The 14,921-nt window shown below is 38.2% G+C and overlaps 1 protein-coding gene across 1 annotated transcript in view; it reads right to left on the bottom strand.

Annotated features, from left to right (window-relative positions):
- Positions 1 to 14,921, bottom strand: part of thsd4 (thrombospondin type 1 domain containing 4) — a 45,095-nt gene that overhangs the window by 21,098 nt on the left and 9,076 nt on the right. The window lies entirely within an intron of this gene.

Genomic DNA, 14,921 nt, shown 5'->3' with positions numbered 1-14,921 from the left:
CACGGGTCCAGTGGCTGCTCCCGTCAGCCTCTTCTATACCGCTGTAGCTCAGAGAATGCCAAAAGAACCCTCTCACTATTGAACTGATCTCTATGAGCTCCCCTTGTAAACTGAGCTGGGGGAGGTGCAGCTGGGGGAGGTAAGGGGGACCAGGTTTTTTTTGTTTTTTTTTTAGAGGAGGGAGGGTGAGCGGTAGAGAATGAACTGGAGGGAGAGAGAAAAGAGATGAAAAGCAGGCAGAGTGTAAGAGTGTGGCAGCTACAACTACAGTAAATTGGAAGTTAGAGAGTAAGTTTTGAAGACTTTTTTTCAGTTTGGCAAAAAGAGAGGAAGGAAATTCTTGAGGGTCTAAAATGAAAGTGTAAGATAACCCGCAGGGTTATGTGCTACGACAGGTAGGCATGAAATCTTCAAAAGATGCCAAAAAAAGTCAATTACAGAATTACACACTTAAGTAGAAGTTCACCTTCATGCTTGTTGCTAATACTACAATGACACAATGCAGAAAAAACTTCACCTACAAGTGAAAAAGACCCCATATGAAAAACACATTTTGTTCGCGAACAACCATTCAAAAACAATAAGATTCTTGTGTCCTATTGGAGCCACATTGCAGCGCTGGAAGGATAACTGCTGCAGCCAAGAAGACCTGACTCATCATATGGTTTTCCTATATTGCACCACCATTGTTTCCACAACATTAAATCCTAATTCACCAGGACATTTTGAGGTAAGGAAGACACTCTTCATCATACTATGTGACAGTTGGTTTTCACATAATATAATATACACAGCACAAGCACATTGGGGCCGTTGTGGCTGGACCTATCGGAGCACAAAGAGACCCTTGCAAACACAGGCCAGAAATAAGCTTAAGATAATTGAAAACTTTTCTATTTTGAAAAGGCACATGGAAACCATGGAAACATGCTGCTGCAAATGGCTTATTGACTATAAGGTTATACCTCTGATGAGCAAACAAAGGTCAGACATTCTGTTTAATAACAGAAAGAAAAACTAAACTGATAAAGCCCTTAAATCTTGTGCCCAAAGTTCAGCAAGTTATTTCAAGACTATGTTTTAATATCTAACATATTTTTATTTATGTTGTATTGTGAAAGTGTGTGGAGACTGTAGGTATGAGTTGTAATTACTACAAACGACCAGTCACTCACTGATTCTTTGTTTTCAAAGATTTTGACAGTGATGTGTATTTGTGAGCCTTGTGATGAATACCATGTGACTACTTTGAAAACATGATATGTTTGCAAGAAACGGAATCAGACATTTATTCAAACAATCGTATCATTGTGTAACACAGCATTTTTTTCCTCAATAGAAAAAAAATTGAATTTAGTTCACAGTAAGGTATCACGCACATACCAACATTCAAAATTACATTATGACTGCTGCACATGACTTGTATTTTGTCCACTCACATCAAATGTTTAATTGCACAACAATTAAAACTACAGACTCTGCAATTTATGCCACTCCTTTTTGGGAAAAACCATGACACCTTAAGCTGAGGTGCGATTCTGCCTCACAACTGTTTAGTGTAAGGTGGTCATATTCAGATTCAGTCACAGCTGACTTAAGGCAGTTTCTGTCTCTTTTTTTGTTTCCGAAAATGGTTAGAATTACTTTAACGGGGGGGAGGGGGGGGGGGTGGCTATGTAAATAGTAAAACTCAGTGACGTGAACATTTTCAACAGCCATTAGGTGTGCGCTTTCCATTCTGTCAGCCAGTTTCTTGTCCACATTATGCCGTGTGTTCTTTTTCTTTTGGTTTTCAGAACAAAGCACTCCAACATGCAGCTGTAGCCAAAAGCCCCTTCTCCTTCTGCTCCACTGTACAACAGTTTTGCTTCCTGTAAATTTCCACCAGGGGCAAGAAGAGAAAGAGCATTGTAATATGTTTAGTTATTCTCTACACTGATCACTTGGACTAGTGACATGCTTTCCTCAGAAGTGAAAGTCTTTTAAAAGCCTTTCAGTGCTTGATAGGAAAGAAATTTAACCAAATACATATATGTAACTTGTTTTAAAAGACTACTACAATCTCAGGAAATAGGAACAGGATAAAAAAAACTACACAGGTTTACACAGAAGAACTGAAAATGTTTATTTAATAAACTGAATAACCGGACACCAAGACTCGCTTTGTCTTGATACAACTAACTGCAAATTTGAAATGCTTTCAACAGCAGCTCATGCCTAATCTGCTTCCAGTAAAACTATTAGCTACTATGAAGCTTGGAACCTAAAATTTATGTGTGCAGTCACATGTTTTAAGTGAGCTGAACAGCGTGCCAAATATTTGCTTGGTAATGATATGTATTTTGGCAGTATTCTTAATAAATCACACCCTTCCACCACCTTCTTTTTAATATGCTGTTAAACTGTTTCACAGAGCTAGGCACTGAGTGCAAGGAGGACCAAGAAACAAATATCTGCACACCTGCATCTGGCTTCGATTGTGTTGGAAGTATGTCAGCAAACACACACATGCACAAACACACACACACACACATACACGCACACAAAGTATTGTATTGAACCACTCTAACTGTAAACACAGCTACTACTTCCCTAACCTTCCCCTTTAGTTAAAACTTATCTTCTCCTTAAAACTGATCGATTTTCAGATTTGCTTTTTTTCACCATGGGCCACACACATACAGTACATACCATGAACCAGCATGTACATCTTGCACAGTAAGCAACCAAGTGACAATAATCTCTCCAGTCAAGCACAGCTGCAGACACATAGGATGGGAATGGCCCCTTTCAGCAGCACATCTGTCATGATGAACATACAGACATCATCTTCTTCTCCCTTGATGTTTCTCTTTCATTACGGAGGCATAGCCCAGAGGTTGGACAGAGCCAGACTGATTCTCCAGTATATCCCAGGATCCTTCCCTCTACAAGTGGGTCAGCTCTGAAGCAAGCTTGGCTTAAGGCGACTGATTCCTCCAGTTTCCAGCCCACACACGCCAGAGTCATGCTCTACTGCAGGTGGGCTCAACATTACTGTATACTGTCAGAGTCCAACAGACATATGCTCATATAACCCTGTATTCAGCTTCTGTTCTTATTCTCTGTCATGTTTTTAATTTCTTGCCATTTGCTGTTTGGGTGGTATTTAAATCTAAAGTTAAGTCGCCAAAACTTGACAGCAAACATTTTTAGCAAGTGTGTCGTCAGGGACTGTCTACCTGACAGCTGTAATATCTTTGTTACTACTCTTTTACACTTACATCATTCTTTCCTTGTGTTACTTTAGAGTAGAAAGAAGAATACCTGCAGAAATTCAACCCCTCCAATGATCTTTATAGACCTCTTGTAAACACTTTACACTGATTTTAATTTGGTCAGTAAAAGTCAAGAAAAGGCAGAAAGTAGGAAGGAGAGAAAACATCATCATTTTGGTGCATCTGGGATACATATTAGTCAGCAAGGCCAGACATGTAGGTCCCATGATTGTTCCCTTCAAGCAATGTGTTTGACTGAAGAAGGCAGGTTTGGAGTGGAGGAAGGCAAGTTAATGAATAAAGCAGGCTGAGAAGGGAGTTAGGATGGGAGGGGCAAGGTGTGGCTGAAGTAAGCTGCTGCTTCTATTTGTCCTTGGCCTGTGATGGACAGACTCTGCAGCTGAAGTTATATTCCTGCCACGAGCTGTGCAAAGCCAAGTGTAAAAGTCTTCACTAAACACTATAGCAGCCATTGTCAAACATTAGTCCCTCATCGTTGCCTGTGCTGTTTGAATTAGCATAATGGACTACGTGTCCTCCTACGTGGCTATCACTGTAGCTTGATGCTATACTGTACATCTACTGTAAATGTCAGAGGTAGTACCTGCATTCATGTTATAGGTTCATCTTCTTTTGACTTGCTCAACTCCACCCACTTTTATAGTTTATAGTTATAGTTTATTTATTTATATAGCACATTTTATTACAACAGGAGCGTTGACCAAAGTGCTGTACAAAAATACAACACACCTAATAAAATAACTGTACAAGAATACAACACACCTAATAAAATAACTTAGAGTATTGAGATAGCAAAACACCAAATATGAATTAACAAATAACTCTCATGCTGTAATAAAAGCCAGTAAGTACAAATGTGTTTTAAGATAAGATTTAAAAAGATTGACAGTAGGAGCCTGTCTGATGTGTAGGGGTAAATTATTCCACAGCTTAGGCGCTATGACTGCAAATGCTTTTGTGTAATGAAATAAGATTTGATGTGATAGAGTCAAAGTTTACTTTGATTCTTATAGGACTAACCTAATGACATGTTGCCATACTAGATGACAATATCAAATTGTAGTAAATAATATTTCTGCAGATATATAATAATTTGAATTCAGTGGGTCAGTAAAGTCAGTAGGGGGGTGGGGTGGGGGTTGGTTCCCTGTATTTTCTTATGGAGCAATGGGAAGCCTCTGCATGAGCAATCACATTCCAAACAAATACCTTTTTGCTTTGATAATATCAATACCTTTATCTGAGACAGATGAAGATAAAACAGAAGCTGCAGACGGAGGAATGTAATGTGGGAATGATGTATTTTCATAGTTCTTAATTAGACCCTCCCTGTTTACATCATTCAAATGCAACAGCCCAAAGTCTCTAACGAAGGATTCCGTAAACAAACTTCACAACGATATCATTTTTTAAACCAGACTTTAAAATACAAAGCCTGAGGAGATATTAAATCAAAGCTCTTCACAATATGTTCACATAAACTACCTTTCTAAGGGCTCCCACACACTGTGAGATTTCATGCAACATCGATGATTTAATGCATGCTTAGTGTACTATAATAATACCTAGTGAATCACACACTACAATAACAGTGACAGTTTGTCTTCCTGCTGTGTTCTCATCAGTACAGTCACGACAACAGCTGCTGTCAAACATAAAAACAAAGTTCTGCTGCCGCAACTACACTAGACTTCTTTACTTCTTTACTTTAATGGCAAACATGTTTTTTTTTCATATTTTGTTTGTTGTGGGTTTTTTGCTTTTCACAATTGAATTGATTGTTCAGTCTTTCACATGAGTATCTTCATTTTTTGGCTCTGTCATAATTTTTTCCCAGATAATCTTTGGTGTCAGTGTCTTTAAACAACTTTGAACCTCTCTCACTAACCTGGTGATTATGATGTACCATGTATGATGGACCACAGTTGTGAAACCACAGCCAAAGATATTACTATAATTCTTTTATTGTCTTGTCTTTTGTATGAGGCAGCTCAAAACTGCACAGTGTTTATCCTGCTTAAGTGATAAGTGAAGAAAGCGTATAAGAGTTTTTGATAGCTAATGTCAAAGTCAAATGAGTTTATACATCTGCTGGCGGTGTTTAATTAATAAAGCTGTTAGAATTAGACGTCATCAGATAAATCGTATTCACGGTGGAGTTTGACCCTGAACAGCAAGAACCTGGAAGAGAGCACAGAAAACCCATACATACCTATTCACACCTGCAGTTCTTAACTTATTTTAAAATAAGTCCTCCTGACCACATATTGAGTGCTTGAGATCACTGACATTCCAAACAAACCGATGAGGCATTAAATGTCCTCAACTGTCTCTTCATTTGACAGCCACCCAGACAGCAGCAAATTACTGTCAACAGCCGTCTCTCTGAAGAAGACCTCTGTGACTCTTGAGTGCTAAAAATACAGTTTTGTATCCATATAGTATAGCCTCATAAACCTGTATGGGAGACCGGGAGATATTAGGAGTCATTGCTCCATTTGTAGTTCAACAGGTTGTTTATCATCCATCTAATGTACCATACATTAGCTAAAGCCCACTCATTGCTGTTAATCTGTTGTATCAGCCAATTATCCCCCTACCTCCAACAGCCTTGTTTTCCAGCTATTCCATTCCTATACAGAAACTCCAAAACTATTCAAAGCTATTTAGAAACGTTAGTTTCTATCTGGTGTCCTCCTTAACCAAACATGTTGAGCCCACAGCTTAGTTAGTGGAAGGCAAAGTGCCAAACTGTGAAAAAAAAAAAGCATCACAGGCTGAAAAATGAGACCAATATTAAATCTACAGCTCAGTAGATACAGAGAAACAATGTGGTTCTATAAAACCAATTATGTAAGTATTTAGTATATAAATGATAATTTCCTCATAAAAGTCAACGTTTTCCTTAGTTTTTGGTTGCTTATCATGTAAAGTTATTTATCTACCAATATCTAGGGAAGGTATTTTAAGAGGAAAAGTGCTTGTACAAATAGTTTATTTCTGCTGACACCCATATTTAATGTGCCAGCCCAGATGTTGTTTAGCTGAGCTGTGAGAATATGATCAGGAAATGGAAGTTCAAACACTTTTGCTCTTCCTGTGGTCATATAGCCCCATGTGGAGGCTAAAGACTCAGACAACACAGCAACAAAAGTCTACAGCTAGTCCAGCAGCTCTTACAGTAACCTTATAGCACTGACACTGATGGTTACTATGTTCAGCTACTCAGTTTAATGTGTTAATATGCCAACTTCTCTTAATTTGAAGTAAACAAAAAGCCCTCGATTAGCATTCATTTACATTTGATCATGAACTAATGGACAAATTGAAATGTCCTGTAAAAGTTAAGGAAACCTATTATATAATAAAATTGCCCACAGTGGGCATTAATGAGTATACCAAATTTAATGCCAATCAAAGCAACAGTTGTCTGAATATGATGGCAAAACATAAAAGAATCACGAACCACAAAATTATTAGTCACTCTAGGTATCAGCCATGTAATTAATGTAATTCAATAACTGCCAAGACATTTTCTTATTTAAAAACCAAACAAACCTGACCCCACAAATGGAAAACCAAGCTAAGGTTATCAAGATTCTATCTGAAAATGTCATTGCAACTCCTCACTTAACCAAAAGTAAAATACAGGAAATACATCAAATGGAGATCCCATCAAATGCAGACACTTTTCTTTCTCACAGCTTGATTGAGGCCCAAGGTTAAATACCCCCAATCTCCTGAGGAAAGACTTTATGAGCTGTAGCAGAAACCAGCAGAGACCAGGAGAGACGTGATGGAGCAGAACAAGTGTCTGACCCCGAACCTGAAGTGCTGAAGCCTGCTGAAGCTCCACAGGTCACACAGAGGCAGTAACCAGGCCGATGTGGGCCAGTTAGAGTCGGTGGGGGGCAGCAGGGGCCCATTAAGATCCAGGAAGCTGAGGCCTGACTAAGACATTAATCTGTCATCTCCCTCACATCTTTATATTCATTTGTCTTAACTGTCATCCAACTGGAATTTCTATATCCAAGACCCCTGACAGCGACAAGTGCCATAACAAGTGTCTCAGTAACTCTGGTAGGTCCAGTGCTGTGGCTGTATACATGAACCTGACGTTCCATTCCCTGTATAATAGAGCAAGAACCTGTGTCTCAGGAATTTTGTAAGAAATTTGTGTCTTGTTTTCTGTACATTTTATGCTACATTTTGTTTAAAAAATTGAAAATGCAGAGTTAAAAATGGAATTACAAGCACATTTCAAGAGCTTTGTGTCTGTGTTAGGAGAGACACCTAATATAAAGCCTTGACAACAAAGGCAAGATGGACCACTATACACCATAACGAACTGAAATACACAAAGAAGTAAACGCAGGCCCAACCACACCAAAGAACCAAACAAAACAAAAAAAACATGGATACAAAAACTCAGAACTGGTTCAAAGTCCCAGGAACTTGACAGAAGCATCAAAAAGCAACACACCATGCCACAATCTAAAGAAACAGCTGACAAGCATAATTCACACCTATCAGTCTGCAAAGGGTTTGGGACTCCAGTGAACTACACTGAGAGCCATTATCTACACATGGTTAAAACTTCAACAATGGTGAATCTTCCCAGCAGTGGCCGACCTATCAGAATGATTCCAAGAGCACATCAGCGACTCATCTATGAGGTCACAATAGAACCCAGAACAACATCTAAACAACTGGAGGCCTCTCAGCTCTCAGTTAAGGTCATTAAGGTAATTCTGTTTTCTACCAGAAAATCCTGGATGATAGTGTCCAGCCATGGGTTCATGCCCTGAAGCTCAAGCAGTGATTATAAAGACACTAGGAAGTCCACTACTGAATGAAAGAAAATTCAGGGTCCAAGTGATTATCCATAATCATATCCAATTGTGATGCTTTGAAAAGACATTTAAAAACTTAATGTGCTTTTTTCAAGTTTTATATTAAACACTTTAACCTCCATGCCAGGTCATACACCATGCTGAAGTATCAGAAGAGCTAAAAGTAAGAATTTCATATCATATCTTTTGACGTATGTCTATTAGCTGAAGACAGGCTCTGTAACCATGCAGTGAGTGATGACGGGGAACACCCTATGAGTGTGCAGCTGGGGCTTGTACTGACAGAGATGGGATTGAGGTATCTCTGCCAGTCTGTGCCAGGTTGGCAGCATTGCAGAGCTCTCATCCCCTTTTTAACAAGTCTGTCTGTCCACTACAGTTGGGGATGCATAAAACAGATGCAGCTGTCAGAGTAAAGAAGTGAGGAGTGGCCTTGGCTGTTGTTTGATGAGTTTTGGCCTGAGCCATGCTCTGGGATCTGGATGCTGGGAAACATGCCAGTCAGGGAGGAAGGCCATTGCTAAGACCTCACCATTGCACCGGGTTGGATATCCCATAATTCTGTCATCTTCATTAGGAAAGAACAATTCATCAAAACCTGTACTGGAATCTGCCTGGTCAACCTTTCAGTTCTTATCAGCAAACATTAATCCTAAGAGAGACCAAATCAAAAATATTTTAAAGACCAATACGAGACATAATCAATTTATTGTCCACACAGATCAAGAAAATTTAAACTTCAGCTTTCAGAACTGGATTTCCTGATTTAGATGGTTCCTGCCTAACTGTGTTGAACGGCAGGGAGTAGTGCAAATCCACTACTGCCTCTGTAATAGTTTAGAAAAGATAGATTTTCTTTCCTCAGGTGGGCCCACCACCATCAGAAGAAAAGTGTGTGGTCAGTGATCGCCCTTTAAAAATATACACACCCTTCTCAAATGCACTTCCTCAGTATAAAAAGGAGAGAACTCACAGCTGCACTGAATTCTCAACATAAAGGGATCTTTCTTTCACTGTTCATCTGAAATGAGTAACTACATTCATAGGACCTGGACTTTCCCATGTGCACATGGCACATACAGCTCATTGGAAATATTAAATGTTTCGGCTTTTAAAAGATAAAGGTGATCGTACAAAAACTTATCAGTCAGGATATTAAATGTCCTTAACAAGTCAAAAATTCTGATCATAGAGACATAGTCTTATAATTTTACCAAAATTGTTAACCGGTTTCTTAAACTATTATATATGTCACATGTAAAGTGTTAAACAGTCTAACCTAATCCCTATGGAACCAAAAGAACCTTTTGATTACATGTCCATAGCCATTTATGTGTTAATGTCCTGAACAATGACTAACTGTTTAGCTTGACTTTTCTGTGTGGAGTTAGCATGTTCTCCTCATGCATGAGGACTCCTGGAGCCCAGCTTCCTCCCACAGTCTAAAGACACGCACGTTAGGTTCACTGGTGAACCTGAACTAGCTGTAGGAGTCAATGAGAGCATGAATGGTGGTCTGTGTTTCTCATTTATCTTCTCTTTCCCATCGTTTGTATTTTGTCCTTTTTCTTTAATGGTCTCATTTTTTTTCTCCTTCTCTTACCCCTCACCCCAGAGTGATCACAGTAGATAGCTGACGCATCATCCAATTTAAAAGAGGTTATTTCTCACTACTGTCACCTGATGCTCGATCATACGTTATCATCTGATTGTTGGGGTTTTCTTACTAATATTGTGGGGGGCTCTAGGAATGTTGACCTATCCAGGATGAATGAGACGAGAACTGGAACTTAGGCTAAGTAAATTGCTGGATGGATACTGTAAAAACAAATGGAAAGCAAGGGCAAGAACAAGAAAGTAATCCTGAAATCTGCCAAGCACTTTACCATACAGAACAAATGATCCATGTGAAGCCACCAACCAAAGGGTCCAATCTCTGGGGCATGTTACCCACAATAATAGACTGACCACTAAACCCACGAGCGGCATGCGTTAAGCCTGTAACCAAGCACATTTCCAAAATGTTATGCCATTTTAAGTGCACATGCAGCAAGAAATTTCAATATAGTCAGTGAATTGAGAATAAAATACCATAAATTTGTCCAATCAGAAGAAAATAAATCATAATCAATTAGGTGTTTGTCCATCAGGTTAAAAAATATGTGACCAAGTCCAAAGGTCAGAGGAAGAGAAAGAACAGAGGAGGGCAGTTATATGCATAATATCAAAGATGTCATGGACCACAGTAACTATGAACTGTGTGGTAAAAGGCCATGTTTTCTCTGTAATCAGTAACAGATCATCACCACAGCAAGCGCATAACTTTTATGGTTTGAATATGGAGAGATAAAATAACAAACTCATTGAGAGACATTTCCTCCTAACCCAAAAATATAGTCCAAATGTTATGAATTAATTTTTCATTATTATGATTAAGTGTCAAAAATTTGCTTGTGGTCACGGTTGCAAACCACAATGAGACCAATATGAATTCCACAGCTAAAATTACGTCCAGACACTAGTGCAAAGGTTTGTGGGGTTTGTTTTTAAAAAAAAGAAGAAGAAGAAAAAAAAGAAAAACAGCTCAAGATTTAAAGAGATATTAAAGAACTGTGAGGTAGTGGTTGTAACATGGGACTGTAACAATGATTTAAACTCATGACTTTGTTCCCTTGCTCTTCCTGACCGCTCATCTCTGTTGTTACATGTCAGGGGTGGGCAGCCTTTTCCTCCTGCCAGCCATGAGGACTTAGATAAAGCAAAAAAGCCATAAACTGGATGAATCAAAATGTAGGTAAAGGTTACACTGAAACTGTTATTAACGTTACAATAACCCAAATGCTATTTTGACAGTTAAATTGCCCTACATCTTGCCAACTATCTCATGCACTACTGAACAGGTCACATATAAAACACATTGCACTGGAATCAAACTACCAGCAGCAGAGTCGCTGCAGTAATCTCCCTAGAGATTGCTCAGTATAATGTTGCCTTGAGCATAATGCTAGGGGTTATTTTGATCCTTTTTCAGTATGTGTGAGATGGTCTAGTTCCAGCACAATGATGCACACATATTCACACACAGCTTAAAAAGAGAATTTCCAACAGAGGGAAGGTTCACTCAGTCAGAAAATAGACTATAAGCCTAATAATAATTAATTTTAAAAAAATCACCTGAGGCAATAATTTGCGCTCCTCATTCTACAAAACGAAGAGCTTGATGTATAAAACACCATGTATCATTTGAGAAATGTTATATTAATTTATCTTGTCAGGTGTAAGAGAACGTGTTGGGGTAGTCAATCAATACTGTAAAAAAAAAATAAAACTGCCCAAGTTATCCAGTAACAATCCATATACAACAACGTATGCAAGTACTTTTAATCAAGCATCATATTTAATTAAATGTGTTCTTCTTATCAAGCTTTATTCTATTAGAATTTAAAGGAAAATAATGTACTTAGTAGGGCATGACAATTATCTAACAGCTCCAGTTACAAGTACAATTATTTATACAATAAAAGTAAGAAAAATTCATAAAATGTAATGATTGGATATAAATTAAACAACTACATGAGTTAAACTAAAAATAATTAATCTATTAGTTATCTGAAAAAAATGGGATAACTGTTTGAGCCCTTGTTTAAAGGAAAACATAGTTTTAGATTTGTCACTTTTCATATTTAGTTTAATTTTTAAAAAAGTAAAAAAATTGATACATTATCTAAAAGATCCATAAAAATGATCCTACAGTCCTGTATGAAACATTTGCTCCAACTCAACTAAATACAACAACAATATTCGGCTTTCACTTTATCTCACGATTAACAATAATTTATTGATCTAATCATTGGTGTAATATGCATGAACCTTGGACTTTTAGTGATATTTACCGATGCCTCCCCCTTAATGAACCCATTTTTAATGCAGGACTTGAGAGTATTTATAGTGCTTCAGGAAACACTCTGAACCCCTCTCTCATCTGTGGTATCATTTGCTAAAATGATGAATGCTTTAAATATTTACTTTGGAAACATGATACACAAACACTAACTATAAACAGCAAACGTTACACATAACAATTTTTTCCTTCTCGAGAATAGCACACAGTTGGACAAATACCTTTTTTCTCTGGTAATGTGCTTTGGACGTGTTGAAAAATGTACAACAGTAGTATGTGCTATGTACAGACGGGCTCTGACCTGCTGGATCGACTAAGTTTGAATAACTGGTGAAAAATTATTGTATGATTTGGCTCTCATCCAAATACAGAAGCATCAGAGTCTCTGGCAGAGCTCTAGGAGTATATCCGTAACACTTCTCTGTGCCTTGGGGACAGTTTAACAGTTTGTGCAGTAGCTTTGTGTGAGATATCTTCTGATTAATTTGGTGTCAGAGTCTTTTTCTTCACAGAAATGTAACAAGTATTAAGTTTACTTTATATTAATTTAGTCTAGTCTAGCAAATAGCCAACGAAAACTGTTTGAGACAAAAGAAAGTACGCAGATTTTGATGAGACAAAGAGAACACGGAAAACTGCAATTAAAGAAACACAGAGCTTTAAGTGGTGCTATAACAACCATCCAAACACAGACCAAACTCAATTTGTTAGAGCCAACATTTCCCATATGAGCTAAAAAATAATAATAATATCCATCTTGGCCTGCCATTGTTGTTGTCTTTTTGGCCTTCCCATATGGAAAAGAAATAGAAATGACTTATGCCAAACATTTGGGGTTTTTTTATGTCTTATAACATTTACTTGTCTCTTTCAAAAATCTCTAATGTAATTATCAGAATTAAGTATTTAAAAAAAAGGTTTGTGTTTTTCTATTCCATGTGGATTACCATGGAGAAGCAACTGAAAACAGCAATGAATGTATGAAACATGTCGTAAAATACAATCTGGTATTTAACTCTAAAGCGCTCCTGTTGTAACTTTCAATCATGCAGCTTCAATCTCCAAAAAAACTCAGCAAAGTGGCAATAATGTTATGTATTTCAGAGGTAACACATTACCCACTATCACACCAGCACGATTGACATTTCCTCTCCAATAAAATGCCAGAAATAGTATACATTATAATGCGTTTTAACAGGAAACAATGCATGGATATCCAAAATAGATATAGAGTGAATGGCAATAAAAATATCATTATTATCATCACCAATCTGGGTTTTAGGCCAGTTACTGGTCAGGTATGGAAATGTTACTTCCATACTTGACCTGACCTTGCAGTACTCTCTGCTCATCTATAGAGCATAGTAGTTGGTTGGCTCCTGGGTCCAACTGGGCTTTTAAAAGCAGAGCAGCAGCAGAGCAAACTAAATCACTGAGTAATTTGGTATTTTGATCTGTTGCTCGCGTTAAAAAATAGATGAGTAGAAAGTTTTAAAATTTTATGTTGAGTGGGACTTAATATCCTGAGCAAACCACTGAATATCAATAGCTATGATACGTGACTCTAGAAGACAAGGATCAAGTTAGAGGATCACATTTATGTCAGCAGGACTAATCCTGTGGGGATCAATACAATCTCCATCAGAAAAAGTCTTATTATTGAAATACTTGACACCACTAATACATTTGACTTCACAAACATTGTGCTACTGATTTGATTTTTAATGTATTCTACTTAGGGCGACCGTGGCTCAGGGGGTTGGGAATCGCATCTGTAACCGGAAGGTCGCCGGTTCGATCCGTGGACTCTCTGTCCTGGTCATTGTGTCCTTGGGCAAGACACTTTACCCTACTTGCCTACTGGTGTTAGCCAGAGGGGCCAATGGCGCGATATGGCAGCCTCACTTCTGTCAGTCTGCCCCAGGGCAGCTGTGGCTACAACTGTAGCTGCCTCCACCAGTGTATGAATGTGAGAGTGAATGAATAGTGGTATTGTAAAGCGCTTTGGGTGCCTAGAAAAGCGCTATATAAATCCAATCCATTATTATTAAAGGTTTTTAGGTTAGTTTTTTTTTTTTATCAATTAGTTATTGCAGCATTTTGACAAGCTACAGGGTATCATGTGGGTCAAGCAGAGTGCATCAAACCAGCTGACTATCAGCTGATCCAAAGAGGTACCAATGATGACTGACACTTCAAACAGTCTGTTCAAGCAGCCAACTTCCCCGCGATTCCTTCCTGCTCCATGCTGTTGCTGTTGCTACTTATGATTGGATCTGCTGCTTTTCCCCTCTACCTGCCCTGCCTCTTTCTACTGTGGTCTTTTTTTATCAATATAGTTGCAATGATATCTCTTGTTTCAGAGATTATGTATATTCCATATGTCAGGTATATATCTTCAAGGTCCTGTAACCTCCAGGAGGGGAGGGAAAACCTTCAGCGTCAACTGCAAACATTTATAAATTCCCACAATAATATGAAATTCCAATCATGACTCTGATTAAATTAAATTATCCAGATGTTTTCACATTATATCTTGGCTTGTAGCTGGGGGGATGTCCTGTTCAGAAGCCTGGACCAGCTGAGAAAATCTCAGTGGAGAAAGAGATGCAGAACAAAATCTCCTTTTCCGAAAAAACTTCTTATGAGTTTCAGTTTTTAAATAATAAGCCAGAACATGAGAAACTGGAACATAAATGGGCATTTGCAGATTAATCATTTTTTGATTCAGACACGCAAAACAATTTATTTTTGATGATTCAACAGTACCCATGTGAAGGATAACAATGCCGATGAATAGTGTGCGTTAGCAGTGAAATGTGAGATCAGAAGGCTTTCTGTCTTGATTAAATCTTAATGTCGCAAAGACTGTTGCTGGATTACAGTTCA

The sequence above is a fragment of the Diplotaxodon limnothrissa genome, linkage group LG1, assembly GCF_057381915.1.
Source record: "Diplotaxodon limnothrissa isolate DT_005_m linkage group LG1, D_limnothrissa_male_GT1.1, whole genome shotgun sequence".
In the NCBI taxonomy this organism is placed as follows: domain Eukaryota; kingdom Metazoa; phylum Chordata; class Actinopteri; order Cichliformes; family Cichlidae; genus Diplotaxodon; species Diplotaxodon limnothrissa.
This window is presented reverse-complemented; position numbering and strand designations above follow the sequence as displayed.